Here is a 13,786-nt window from a genome sequence, read left to right as displayed (position 1 = left end):
AACAAGACCTCACGCAGCAACGTCAATGAAAAAGTTAGGACTCTCTCAATGCAGTGAGGCGAAAACTAATGAATTTGCATGCCAGGAAGGCCAAGATTTTCCACTTAAAGGGGTTGTCACAAGAATGCACGTTATCCTCTAACCACAGGATATGTGATAACTTGCCGATCGGTGGGTGTCTGACTGCTGGCACCCACACCCATCACGAGAAGGGAGGTCTCGTTCCTCCTAATCAATGGATCAGCAGGTTTTCGCATGCACCTTGCTGCTTCATTCATTCTCTGTGGCGCTGCTGGAGATAGCCGAACACCGTACACGGCTATCTCCGGTAGTCCCATATACAGTGAATGGAGTGGCAGTGCCTGCCGAGCCATTCATTTGAAGGAACGGGAACCCTGTCCTCGTGATCGGTGGGGGTCCCAGCAGTCGGACCCCCACTGATCAGCATTTTATCACCTATCATATGGTTAGGGGATAACATCTAATTTTGGGACAATCCCTTTAAGGGGTTACGTCAAGCTCAAAGCGTTCAGCAAGCTGAAATCTATAATGCAGAGTAATGTGGTGTTAGAGTAGTCATTAGTAATTTTTTATTTATTTTTTTCCTTGCCAAACGGAATACTGACCCTGCAGTATTTGACTCCATAGACCTCTGACAATGTCATTTAGCATTTTTGCATAGGGAGAGCTAAAGCAGCCTTTTAGTGCAAGGAAACGTCAACATTTTTCTTATTCTCTTCTGAATATGAAATGAAAGGATAGTGTGAAATTAGCTTTAAGAGCAGTTAAACAGAAACACCGCACAAAATATGAGAAAATGAAGAGTTGTTTCCAAATTAACATTTATCACCTATCCACAGACACCCCCACCGATCACTAGAGCGGGGATCCCAAACTCCTCGTTCCTCCTCGCTGCACAGCCGCAGGGAGGAGAATTTTAAATGGAGCGGAGGGCGCTCCTTGGCTCCATCCAAGCTGCTCCTTACTGTGAGGGTTTCAGTAAAGAGGAGTGTGTTCTAGTAATCTGTGAGAGTCCTATTGCCGGGGCCAAAGTAGACATTTATCAATTATGCACAAGAGTATTAAGCTTGGAACAACCCCTTTTAGTGCTATTTCAAATTTGTTTGGTTTTTATGATGCGAGATGATCTCTAAGACTTTTGTTCAACCAGTAATATTTACAACAAAATTAATCAAATGAATTATTGTGTACTTGGTTTGTTTTTACTTTAATAATGAAGTATTCAATTGAGCACCATGTATAGTAGCACAGAACTGATATTTGGAGCTCAATTTGAGATCAAGGTGAAGACAAATATGTTACACAAAGCATACTCTTTGCTTAGTTAAATTTACGTGCTACGGTCCTGAAGTGGTTAATAATTTTCTTTTTTTTTATTTACAGATACTACATGAGGCAGCCGCATCATATGAGAATACGCCATCAAATACCTTGTTATGAAGCTGTAATGATAATTTCATGTATGCTCTGGAAAGTCCGTCATGTATTCCTGTGATGCAATGTTGTGGTATTACCATGTATAGTGCATAATAAATTCTGTTTTAAATTATAACATTGTCTACATTTGATTAGATGCATGAAGCAATAAATTTTTGCATTATAATCCGTTTTATTTCGCATTGCAAATAAATCGGAAGTTTTTTGCTAACTAGTGTAGATATAGAAAAAAAATAAAGGAACAAGGGTTTGTTGTAATGACATTAGCTGAAATTTCCTTCTAATGTAAATACGGCATCAACAAAGCAAAATGAAGTAACTGTTAACGGGATCGATCACATCTACGTTATGAACTTAGATGTGATCGGTAACAGCTTGATCCTTCGTGTTAGCGACGTGCAGGACCAGCTGACATTGAACCAGTCAGTGCCGCTGACCTGATGGATACAGGTTTCAACACTTGATATAGCTGCTCTGTATACAGGATACAATGCAGCTGTATCTCAAAAAGTTGTTGTTTTTTTTCAATAAGATGTAATTAGAAAGTTGCACCAAGCACACTGATAGACATTTTTATTTTTTTTAAATGACTTTTTCCAAAGTTGTACAGTGTACACAGCCTGTAAATTCAACCCAAATGTGAAATTCAAAACCGTAAAAACTTGAGTCCAGTAAAGGTGTATTTACGGACAGCGCCAAGCCAATTGAACACGGTCTGTATCAGAGGCATTGCACCTCAAACACAAGGAAGAGGCATGGCTTCCCAGAACACAGATTTAGGTGAAAAATCAGCTTTATTATATAGGAGAGAGAAATATCGATGATTCAGTAAAATTGTATTTCCTCATATGCATATGGCCAATGGAGATTCACACCATTTCACTCCTTTAAATTGACGTTTAAGTGTCCCAAAAGACCCAGATCTAAGAAACTTTTACAGAGTTTTGAAGTTCTTCCCTTCCTCTCGTTGCTGCACAACAGCAATTCAACAATCCAAAAGGGCCTAATTATAAACCTCCATTAGCGGCCTAAGCATGTGTAGGTTGAAAATAAAATAAAGTGTTGCAGTCCCACCTCAAACTCCTGCTGAATCAAAACTTTTAAGCTCACCAGCTTGAAAGAGTTAGCGACCAATGCAATACCCCTGCTTGACCAAAAGGACCTGCTTAATTTTAAAAAATATATATATTTTTTTGCCCCTTCCAGATCCATTTATTAAGATTGGACTCCAGGGAGGAAAACCATTTTTGGCATCCACACTGAGGAGTTCCCTATAACATGTAAAACTGTATGGTGAACTACCATTTTATTAAAGCAATTCTACCAGCTCTAGAAAAAGGCAGTTTTTTCCACCCGCTGCTTCTCAAGGCAAAACATTAATCTGAACAAAATCTTTAGGATTTTTAGGAAACATAATCCCCAAGTACCGAAAGGTTCCTTATCTCTTCCAATTCTCCAACAATCTCCAAATTAATTTCATCCCCAAGTGGAAGAAGGAAGATTTCGTCAAATTAATGTAAAGACCCTTCTAGCCAAAGATTCAATAATAATTGAAGATAAATGGGGAGAAAGACGGCATCCTTTTTTTTTTTTTTTAAATATCCTTTTTATTGTCAGTTTTCACATTTTCTTACATTTCACGTAAGCGTTACATCATGAGTGCGCAGCACTCAACTGTCATGGGATTAACTTTTGAATTAAATTCAACATAACATATAAACACACCAACATAGAAACATGGCATAATTGTCGATCTTCAGATGGACCAAACAAACATGACTCCCCCAAATCCAACACCACCTAGATCATCAATGAGTTTCCACTCATCCTTTCTCCCCCAGCTGGTTCACAGCTGCATCCTCCCTAAAACGCCTGCCAAGAGCTGTGTACAATACCACTTTGTGTACTGGAAAGGCCTAACAATTTCCGCTATTTCGGCTGCTGTACATTGCGTTTCTATAAATACTTGCCACTTATCAAATAGCTTCTTGGTTCCCGTTTCCTTCCGCCTTTCCACCTCCACCCTCTCAAAAACCAATAACTGTTTCAGCCGTGACACAATCAATTCTAACCCCGGCGTGTCTGCCTCTAACCATTGACTCAGGAGGCATCTCAAAGCTACCAGTAAAATCGTGTGCACCAACACGGGAGGTGATCTTACTTCTCGAGCACCCTCTTCCTCCGGCGGCCGCGCCTGATGGAATAGTAGCGCTTGGGGCGTCATTGGGAGATTCGTTTTCCAATGGTCCTTAATATATTTCTGTACCATCCCCCAAAATCGTTTCGTATGCACACACCCCCATACTCCATGCCACAAATTCGTCAGCGGTGTATTGCACTTGGGACAACTTGTAATGCGATCAGGGAAAGATTGTGAGGGCAAGATATTAAAGCCATATATAGCTGCATGCATCAACTTGAAATAGGTTTCCCTCCAGCTCTCATTTATCACACTCTTCCGTACCGTCTCCCAACCTCCCAGTATGGTCTCTCCTATATCTGGGTCCTGAGTCCACCGTTCCCAGCTTTTAAAACTAATCCTTAATTGCGGACGAACAAAACCCTCTCTCAATGCTCTATACATTCCTGAAATGGTCGCCCGCCTAGTTGTTGGACCTATGACCTCATCCAGAGTGTGCGTAGTCGCTTCCTTGCTCAAATCTCTGAGCCTGGAGGTACAAAATGTTCGTACCTGAAGTACTTGCAAAAAATTGACTCTACCTACTATGGGTCTGAGTTTAGCGGTGATTTCCTCCCCAGTTAACCACCTCTTTTCCTCTGTATGCATAAGATCCCCTGTGCTACCAATGCCTACCCTCCCCCATGAGGCAATTCCGTCCCCCTTGTCCATTCCCGGTAAAAACTCTGGATGGCCGCTCAACGGCATATATTTCGATACCAGGTGGGGTAACCCAAACTGCTTACGTACCACTTTCCAAGCTAGAACTGTATCTCTCAACACAATGGAGGCTTTGAGACGGCACGGAAGAGAAGCGATTCTACAATGTAACAAAGCTTTCAGTTTCCAGGGTGAAGCATACTCCCCTTCCAGATCTAAATTGGAATAATTGCTTGTTTCATGAAGCCAATCTACTACATGACGCAAAAGACAGACCACGTTATAACCCCTGACATTCTGAAAGTTCACACCCCCTTCTTGTTTACCCATCATGAACTTGGTGAGTGCTATGCGTGGCCTTTTTCCTGCCCATATAAATTTAGTGAATGAAGACGTCAATTTCGAGACATCCACATGCTTCAATAAGAGAGGTAGCGTTTGAAAGGGGTATAGCAATCTAGGAAAACTAACCATCTTGATCAGATGGCATCTTCCCAAGAGGGACAACGGCAATTGGCCCCATCTAGTGAGTTCCGCTTGTATTTTTTTAATTAACGGGGGATAATTTAAGCCATACAGAGTGTCTGGTACCCTCCCTATTTTGATACCCAGATAGGTAATGCAGTGTTCCACCGGTGATATCCAGCAACCCAATGATTGCCAAAAGGTCTTCGGCAATGGCCTGCCCAACTCCAGCAGTTCGCTCTTAGCTATATTGACTTTGTATCCCGAGCATTGCCCAAATTCCTGCAAAAATTGAAAAACCTTCACTAAATGCTCCTGAGGGTTTGACATAAAAAGTATGACATCATCAGCGAACAGGGCTAATTTCACTGCACAAGATCCCACTTGAATGCCTCTGAACATATCCGATTCCTCCAGGAATCTAGCCATAGGTTCCAGTGCTAGATTGAATAGCAGGGGCGACAAGGGGCAACCCTGTCATGTTCCTTTATGTAATTGGAAGGGATCTGATAGGAACCCCGAGGAGTGAACACGCGCTTGCGGGTTATTGTAGACTCCCTTCAGGAAGACCCGGAAATCTCCCTGAATGTTCATTTTGTCTAGCACCATCCCCAGCCATTCCCATTGTATGTTATCAAAGGCTTTCTCTGCGTCTAAGGCTAAAAGTGCCGGCCTGGTACCTGGCTGGGGATCGTGCCTGACAGTTTCTAGCACCGTCAATACCTTGCGTAGATTTGTCACTGCTGCCCTGCCCTTTACAAATCCTACCTGAGATTTTCCCACCAGTATGGGTAGATACATAGCCAGTCGATTGGCCAAAATTTTTGTGAGCAATTTCTGATCTTAGTCTATCAGCGAGATGGGGCGGTACAACCCCGGGTCAAGAGGATTCTTCCCCTTCTTGGGTAACACCTTTATATGCGCTACCTTGGCCTCTGCTGGTAAAGCTCCCGTTCCTAGTAAAGTATTATAATATGCCACCAAGGTAGGGCTGATTTCTTCTCTCAGAGATTTGAAAAACTCCCCTGTGAATCCATCTGGACCCGGGGCCTTTCCGTTAGATAATGTTTTAATGGCGCTCCAAACTTCCTCTAGTGTAATCTCCGCGCTCAAATGACCATTCTGCTCCTGGGTGAGCCCTGGCAGCTTGACCTTCTCCAAAAATTCCCTCCCTTTTTGGAGATCTATTGGTGTTTCTGAGTAAATGGCTTGGTAATATTTACTTAATATGGTGTTGATTTTTTTGGGTCCGAGGTAGGAGTTCCGTTTGATTCTTTAAGTGTTGAAATATGTGCCGGTGCATACCTCCACTTTGCTAACCGCGCTAATAATTTGCCCGCCTTATTGCCGAAACGCATTAAATCCGCATCAAATTGGAACCGGTAAATACTCTCTCTTTTGTCTAACCATTGATCAAATTGTCGCTTGGCTTCCTTCCATTCCTCCCCCAATAGCATTGATGGAGAATGTAGGAATGCTGTGTACGCACGCCGCAATCTGTCGCTCGCTGCCTTGTATCCTTCGGTCGTCTTACGTTTAAGATTAGACCTATACTGCATGATTTTCCCTCTTATTACCGCCTTGGCTGTACGCCAATACAATGATGGTTCCGAGCGATGCGCTACATTATCCCCATCAAATTCCATCCACCACCCCTTAAGCTTCTGTGTAAAGCCCTCATCCTTTGCCAGAAAGGCGGGAAACCTCCAGATAAAATCCGTTCCTCTAGCTACTGTGTCGGCCAATGTAATGGTAACCGGAGCATGGTCCGAAATAACTAGATCTTCAATTGCCGCTTCACGTAAACGTCGCGACATTGCGTCACTAACTAACAAATAATCAATACGCGACCATGACTGATGAACATGAGAGAAATGTGTATATTCCCGCGCATCTGGGTGTAAACTCCTCCACGCATCTATTAGGGCCGTGTGTCTTAAAAAGTCGGGCAGGATCCGATCTCTGCTTCTCTGCGAACTAGTCCCTGCGCTCCTATCCTCCTTTGAAGACCTTACAGTGTTAAGGTCTCCCCCTAAAATCAAAAACCTAGTGCGATCCTGCTGGAGTTGGGTTTCCAAGTGACCAAAAAAACCAGTGTTAACCGTATTTGGGCCATACACATTATAAATACTGATGGTTTCCCCTCCATGCTCCATCACTAGATGGATCCAACGGCCCTCGTCATCCCGCTCCTGGGACACCAGTGTAAACGCAAAATTTTTATGTACCAGAATTATAACTCCCGCCTTACCCTCCCTTGCCGACGAGCCAAAAACCTGACCCACCCAGAACTTTTGCAAATACTTAAACTCTGGCTCGGTAAGGTGAGTTTCCTGCAATAGGGCCACATCAGGATGCAATCGTTTCATGTGCCTTAAAAGTTTGGTCCGTTTCTGTGGGGATCTCAGCCCTTTAACGTTCCAAGAAACTATTTTCATGTTATTGGGCCGTGTTTAAGATGAGCTAAAGTGCCTAAAAGTCGTGTGGAGTCCGGGGAGTCAGATCCGTCTTTTTCCAAGAGCCATGTACAAACATTAACATCATAACCAAACCCTGGCTTGTAAGCCAGAACCAGCAAGGCCATCCATCCCTTACCTAATAAAATCACCTGCGGCAAGGGTTAGCAGTCCCTTAATACCCACTGGTGTATGTGACTTCACTTTTTTCTGTTATGCCAGAACGCGCCCCTCCCTCCCCCTCCCCCCCAGCCTGCCTATATGGCTCCTTCCATGAGGAAGTAACACCTGCCCTTGCCCCCTCAGTACCTCTTTGTCGCCTGCGCACCCTTTTGTACATTCCCTTATCATTACTTTAACAGCCTAGAGTCCGTTAGGATTGCATCCTCACATTTCCCTATGAACCTTGCTTCGCTTCAAGGTTTCCCTACCTCCGTGTCCCATATCTCCTACCACAATTTCCCTCAGTCTGCCATTGTAACAGATAACACTAATCCCTTGCGTGGGGGAGGCATTGTATCACTCCCGGTCGATCCCGCCCACCAGGGACAATCTCAGATCCTGATGCATATACTTCAACCTTGATAACATTGTAACATTGTAACAATAGGTCAACTGTTGACCGGTACATAGTGCTGTATAAGACCGCAAAATATCTCCCTCAATAACTTTCAGATTATCTGTAAACTTATCTGTAGCTGGTCGGAATCTGCAATTGGTCTACAGCGTCCACAAAATCATCATCACATCAGCTTAAATAAAATGCGCCAAAAAAAAGGACTTCGTCCGTCAATCAGGAGACGTGGATCGGGTGCGGTCCCGTGTTCGCCTCTGCGGCTTCGGAGAGTCCCCTCCATTTCCGGCTCGACCCCCCCCCCCCCGGGATCTTCCAGGTGTGGACATTAAGGCTTCTGCCCAGGTTCGCTCCATATTTAGCCGGTTCCTTTTGGCTTCTCTCGACTTGCGATGCGGACTATGTACTGGACTGTGACGCTCCTCTTGCTGTGATCTGTTCCCACAAAGCTCCGCAAGTGCGTCCTCTGCTTCCTGTGGAGTGGTGAAAACCTTATTCCGCCCGTTCTCTTGAAACACCCGCAGGATGGCTGGGTACTGCAGGCTAAAGCGTATTCTCGCTTGGAACAGCGCGGTGCAGATCTTGCTGAAAGCCCGCCTTCGTTTTGCAACCTCCGCCGAGAAATCCTCAAATAGTAGCACTTTCATGCCCATTATTTCCAAAGGACGCAATCTGCTGCGGAAAGCTTTCATGAGTGCCACCTTGTCATTGTAATCCAACAGTTTGAAGATCACTTGTCTGGGACGATGTGAATTGTGGTCGTCTGTTGCTGGGAGGTTTCTGGGGTCCGGCCCCACTCTATGCGCCCTCTCCATCCGGCATGGACGGGGAAGACCTAAGGCTTCCGGCAATGTCCTCTCACACACTCGTTGCAAATCAGCAGATATCACCGCTTCTTTCAGCCCCACCAGTCGCAGGTTGCTCCTCCTGGAGCGATTTTCCAGATCCTCCACCTTGTTCCCCAACTGCGTAGTAACAGACAGCACCCCTCTAAGTTTGGATTGCAGGCGTTCATTTTCATCCTCCAGCAGCGTCATACGCTGTTCTAGCTCATCAGCTCTGATAGTGACTTGTGCCAGCTCCGCATGCACGCGGTTTAGAGAATCTTGCACCGTTTTTTCCAGCGCCTTTTGCAGGTCTGGCGCTATCTGTTTGGCTACTTCACGGGCCAGGGTTACATAGTCAATGGCTACTGGAAGAGCGGACATTACATGCTCTGCCGGGCTTGAAAGCTGGGACTGATGGTGCTGCAGCTCATCTTCCTGTGTATATAGCAGGGTCGCAGTGGTGGGAAGCACCGCCATCTTACCTCCCTTTACCACGGCCGCGTCTGATTCCTCCATGGCTGGCTTCTGCGCGCTTCTGAGGAGGTACCTGTCCATACAGGCACCACCGATGATGTTGCCGTGTGCAGGGCTGGTGACTTCACCGCTGATTATCGTCGCCGTAGCGACTATTGCGAGCTTACAGGCTGGACGGGAGCGGGAGCTCAGTCACTCGCGTCCTGCATCCCCAGCGCCGGAACCGGAAGTCTCAAGACGGCATCCTTGATGCTCGACCTTTAGCTTGATGAGGAGAGACCACCCCATTCAGTCCGACCTGAGCTCTCGGTTTATACTATAGAAATGTAACCCATGAAATAAATATTGGGCCCAAACTTCTCCAAAATTGTCCATAAAAAAAAACCATTCCACAGAGTCAAATGCCCTTGTCACGTCAAAGAACAAAAACACCCCCTCCCCGAAATGATCATCTGCATAATTTAGATTCGTGAAACGTTTGCGGATGTTTTACAATATTGATTTCCCTGAAATAAATCCGGTTTGATCCTTGTCTATTATTAATGAAATAATGGAGGACAAGCATCTTTTATTTTTCTTTAAGATCACCACAATGAGAACATCTCGCATAGAAGTGGGAAAGTGACCCTCAGAAAGGGAAAAATTGAATACCTCCAAAAATTTGTCCTGAAATATATTACGATGGCGATGAAAAAGTTCAAAAGGTATTACGTCTAGACCTGAGAATTCATTGCAGGGAAGATTTAAAATTACTTCAAGAAGCTCCTCCCTACTGAAGGGAGCATCCAGAGAAGACCTCTGATCATCAGACAGGGTAGGGAACTTTATAGAATTCAAATATTCCTGTAAACTCCTCAGAATAAGTGATTTTAGACACACAGATTTTTATAAAAGTAAGCAAAGGTCGCAGCAATCGCAACCGAATCGTTGCGAACCTCACCAGATTCTCTTTTAATCGCCACAATTGAAGAGTTCTGTTCCTGATTTACAATAGCAGACAAAAAATTACCAGCCTTGCCACCTTCAAAAAAATAAAAAATAAATCCCAATTTTTAATAAAACTGCTATGCAGCGCTTCTTGATTCAGGTTTTTCCAAATGCGTTTTATTCGTCAGATTAGGGAAAGTGGTATAAATCAGTAGAGTTGTCCCTTTATTAGCCTTCCTCCTACGATAAATGTTTTTTTTAGTTTTTTTTTAGAGATTTTTAAAAATGCTATCCTCTCCCCTTCTTCCCAGATTTAGGAGGCATAATCAGACTTAGACAGAAAAATTCCAGGGAGAGAAGGCACATGAACACAAAAAAAAAAAGGGAAATCTCTTACCACGACCCCGCATGATGCTTTTCAGCCCCAGCAAATGGATGCGCTACACAGTGCATGGTCAGATGGTCCAAAGACTGGCAGTACAAACAGTCCGCCAAAGAGCCATGTGGACCCCGTATTAGAAGTGAGGGGGGTCGGCTCCATTTCCTTTAAGCCGGGAACGAGTGCAATAATCAGAAACCCGGACATCACAGACTGCTCACACGCTCATTCTTTCTTTTGTTCCAAGGGATCACAGGCAGCAGCAGTCAACACAGCACAGTCCGCATGGAGAGGGTGGAGTTCTGGGAGGGGGAGGAGCTCAAAGCTTTAAATTAAAGGGGTATTACCAGAAAAAAAAGTTATCACCTATCCACAGTATAGGAGATCATTTTCTGATTTCTAAGGGCCCCACACCAATTGTTAGAACGTTGCTCAACCGCAGTGAGGAGGACATTGAAATTCAATTGGTTTTTATTTTTCAAAAAGTACAATACAGAGGTATACAACATCCCAATTATACAGTCTCACAGTATTGTATAGAGAACACAGAAAAATCTTGCACATTTTGATATCAGAAACGTGTCTCGGACGTTGGGTGAGGAGAACATTGAATGGAGTGGCGCACAGCATGCGCTCTTCCGCTCTCTTTAAAGTCTTTGGGAATGAAGGAAACAGTCGAGTACAGTGCTAGGCTGTGTAAGTCATTCTCATAGACCTTGAAGAGAGCGGCAGTATGCATGCTAACCGCCATTAAAAACGCCATGAAAAATGCAGCAAAATGCTGTGTGCGAATCCAGCCTTAAGCTTATAGCCTGAGACAATGAAGGAGATTTATCAAAGTGGTCTAGTAGGAAAACTGTCCATCAGAACTCCGCTTATATTTCTGAAACTGCTCTAGAAAAATGAAAGCTGCACTTTGATGTGCTTCAAGGCCGGTCTTTCTATTAAGAACCGCAACAATGCCCCATAGTGTAATCTATATGAGAATCAACAATATTGCCAGTAATGTATAAGTTTGCACTTACATTTGGTTAGAGAAAAGCAGTCATATCAAATGCTGGTGGTGATCTCTGGAAATCCTCTTCGTCTAGTTCCTGCACTTGCTAATGGTTATCTGAAAACCGAGACACTGCAAATGGTGATGATTAATAGTAATTATATATATATATATATATATATATATATATATATATACACGTTCGGTATATAAAATAGTAAAATCAAGTTAAAAAAGGGCTTAACGTTTTGCGGTTCTCCCGCTTAATCCAGAGTTTCAAGCAGGATAAAACACTTTGTCCTGCTTTGTTTGTATTACTACAGAGAGTTGGAATATGTGATAGGGGTTAGAGTTCCTAGGTGACAGGAAGGGATGGTTCCTTTCACAAGGGACATGTATTCAAAATGTTAATATTACAATGCTAACATGTTCAAAAATATGATGAAATAGACAATAGTATAGTATGATACGTTTGGACATGCATACGATAAAAGTATTGTTACAACAATGTGTGTGTGTTCATATTGTTGCCAAAAGCTAAAAAAGTGTTTGTTTTATCCGTGTCTTGGATGCTGGTAAACTTGGTGGGTGATTGTAGGACATCGCAAGTTCACTAGTATCATATGAACTTGAAAATACTGAATGGTGAGCTCGAGGATGGAAGAAGGGAAAATGACGGGACTCTATTTTGGAGGGGATAAGATTACTATCTAAATCGAGGATCAACTAGAGAAAGGAAGGAAGGGAGAAGTGTGTGGGGAAACAATGTTCGGTACTTCTATGGAAACTGCAATCTTAATGAGGGAGTGATGGTAGATGAGGATGTGGTAGTCAAGAGATGGATAAATGTAATCCGAGGATAATATGACAGATGGGCAATAGTGTCCTGTTAGGTCAATGTTGGCATTGAGGCCCACTGGTTTGAGGGTACTTAATTTGAGACCATCATCAGCATTTGATATGCCTGCTTTTCTCTAACCAAATGTGAGTGCAAATGTGTACGTACATTAATGTCGATATTGGTGATTCCCAAATATACTACACTATCGAGCGGTGTTGTTGTGTTTAATACTTTATAGATTTTGATTCTTGGAATAACACAGGCCCAGTACCCATACGTACACTGCACCTAATTTGTGCAACTCTACTACCCACAATTAGGCACAGAACCACCTAACGTCTCCAAATACTATAGTTTCTCTATTAGACAGTTTTGATAAATAAGGTTCATTGTACTCTGAAGTAAAAAAATAAATATATAGGGATAGATACATTGTATTCTTTCTAAAAAATATTAAGAGTTTAAAAAAAAAAAAGAGCAAACCAATGTTTTATTTGTTGCTTATATAGTGCCAACATATTCTCCAGCGCTGTACAGATATTGCCATTGCTCACATCAGTCCCTGTTTCCAATGGGACTCACATTTTGAACTCTCTTACACACACCAATTTCATAGGTAGCCAATTAATTATCAGTATGTTTTTAAAGTGTGGGAGGATAACCAAGCAAATATGAGGGGGATATCTCCATGCAGATGTTGCACTTGGTTGAATTCCAATCCAGGACACCAGTGCTGCAAGTCAACCGTACTAACCACCGAGCCACTGTGCTGCTACATTACCAGGAGAGAATTTGGAGAGGTATAAATTTCTTTTTTCTAGGTTATCATAGTTTAGACTTTCTAAGTAAAGGCTTTGCTTTTTGCACTGTTTTTCAAGCTCTGTTATTATTCTGTTTTAGGCTCCACGTTGTACATAGGATACAATAGATTATTAAGGGTATGTGCACACACACTAATTACGTCCGTAATTGACGGACGTATTTCGGCCGCAAGTTGTGGACCGAACACACTGCAGGGAGCCGGGCTCCTAGCATCATACTTATATACGATGCTAGGAGTCCCTGCCTCGCTGCAGGACAACTGTCCCGTACTCTAATCATGTTTTCAGTACGGGACAGTTGTCCTGCAGCGAGGCAGGGACTCCTAGCATCGTACATAAGTATGATGCTAGGAGCCCGGCTCCCTGCAGTGTGTTCGGTCCACTACTTGCGGCCGAAATACGTCCGTCAATTACGGACGTAATTAGTGTGTGTGCACATACCCTTAATGGGATGGAAGCAGCGTTAGACTGGCGCATAAGGAGATCCTCCAGTGGGTCCTCCCCTCCTAGTGTAACTACTTCCACTTAAGCCCCTGTCAGCGCTGTACTAGCCAAAAAAGAAGAATTAATTGATGCTCAGCCCCATGTCTTCTCCATAGGGAAAGTAAAAGAAATACCTAATATCGAGAGTCAAACCCTAAAGCTACATTCACACGACCGTGAAAAACGGCCGTTTTCATAATGAAGTTCTATGGGTGTATTCACATGGCCGTTTTTTTAATGGCCCA

The 13,786-nt window shown here is 43.5% G+C and overlaps 1 protein-coding gene across 1 annotated transcript in view; it reads left to right on the top strand.

The window, feature by feature from the left end:
- The window catches only part of SMDT1 (single-pass membrane protein with aspartate rich tail 1), a 38,635-nt gene extending 37,062 nt beyond the window's left edge, over positions 1-1,573 (top strand). Inside the window, exon 3 of the mRNA XM_075832278.1 lies at positions 1,405-1,573. The gene's annotated coding sequence lies outside the window, so the exon portion shown is untranslated. The remainder of the gene's footprint in view (positions 1-1,404) is intronic.
- The last annotated feature ends 12,213 nt before the right edge of the window (positions 1,574-13,786 follow it).

The sequence above is a fragment of the Rhinoderma darwinii genome, chromosome 7, assembly GCF_050947455.1.
Source record: "Rhinoderma darwinii isolate aRhiDar2 chromosome 7, aRhiDar2.hap1, whole genome shotgun sequence".
Taxonomy (NCBI): domain Eukaryota; kingdom Metazoa; phylum Chordata; class Amphibia; order Anura; family Rhinodermatidae; genus Rhinoderma; species Rhinoderma darwinii.
The sequence above is the reverse complement of the archived record's forward strand: the minus strand, read 5'-3'. Positions and strand labels throughout refer to the sequence as shown.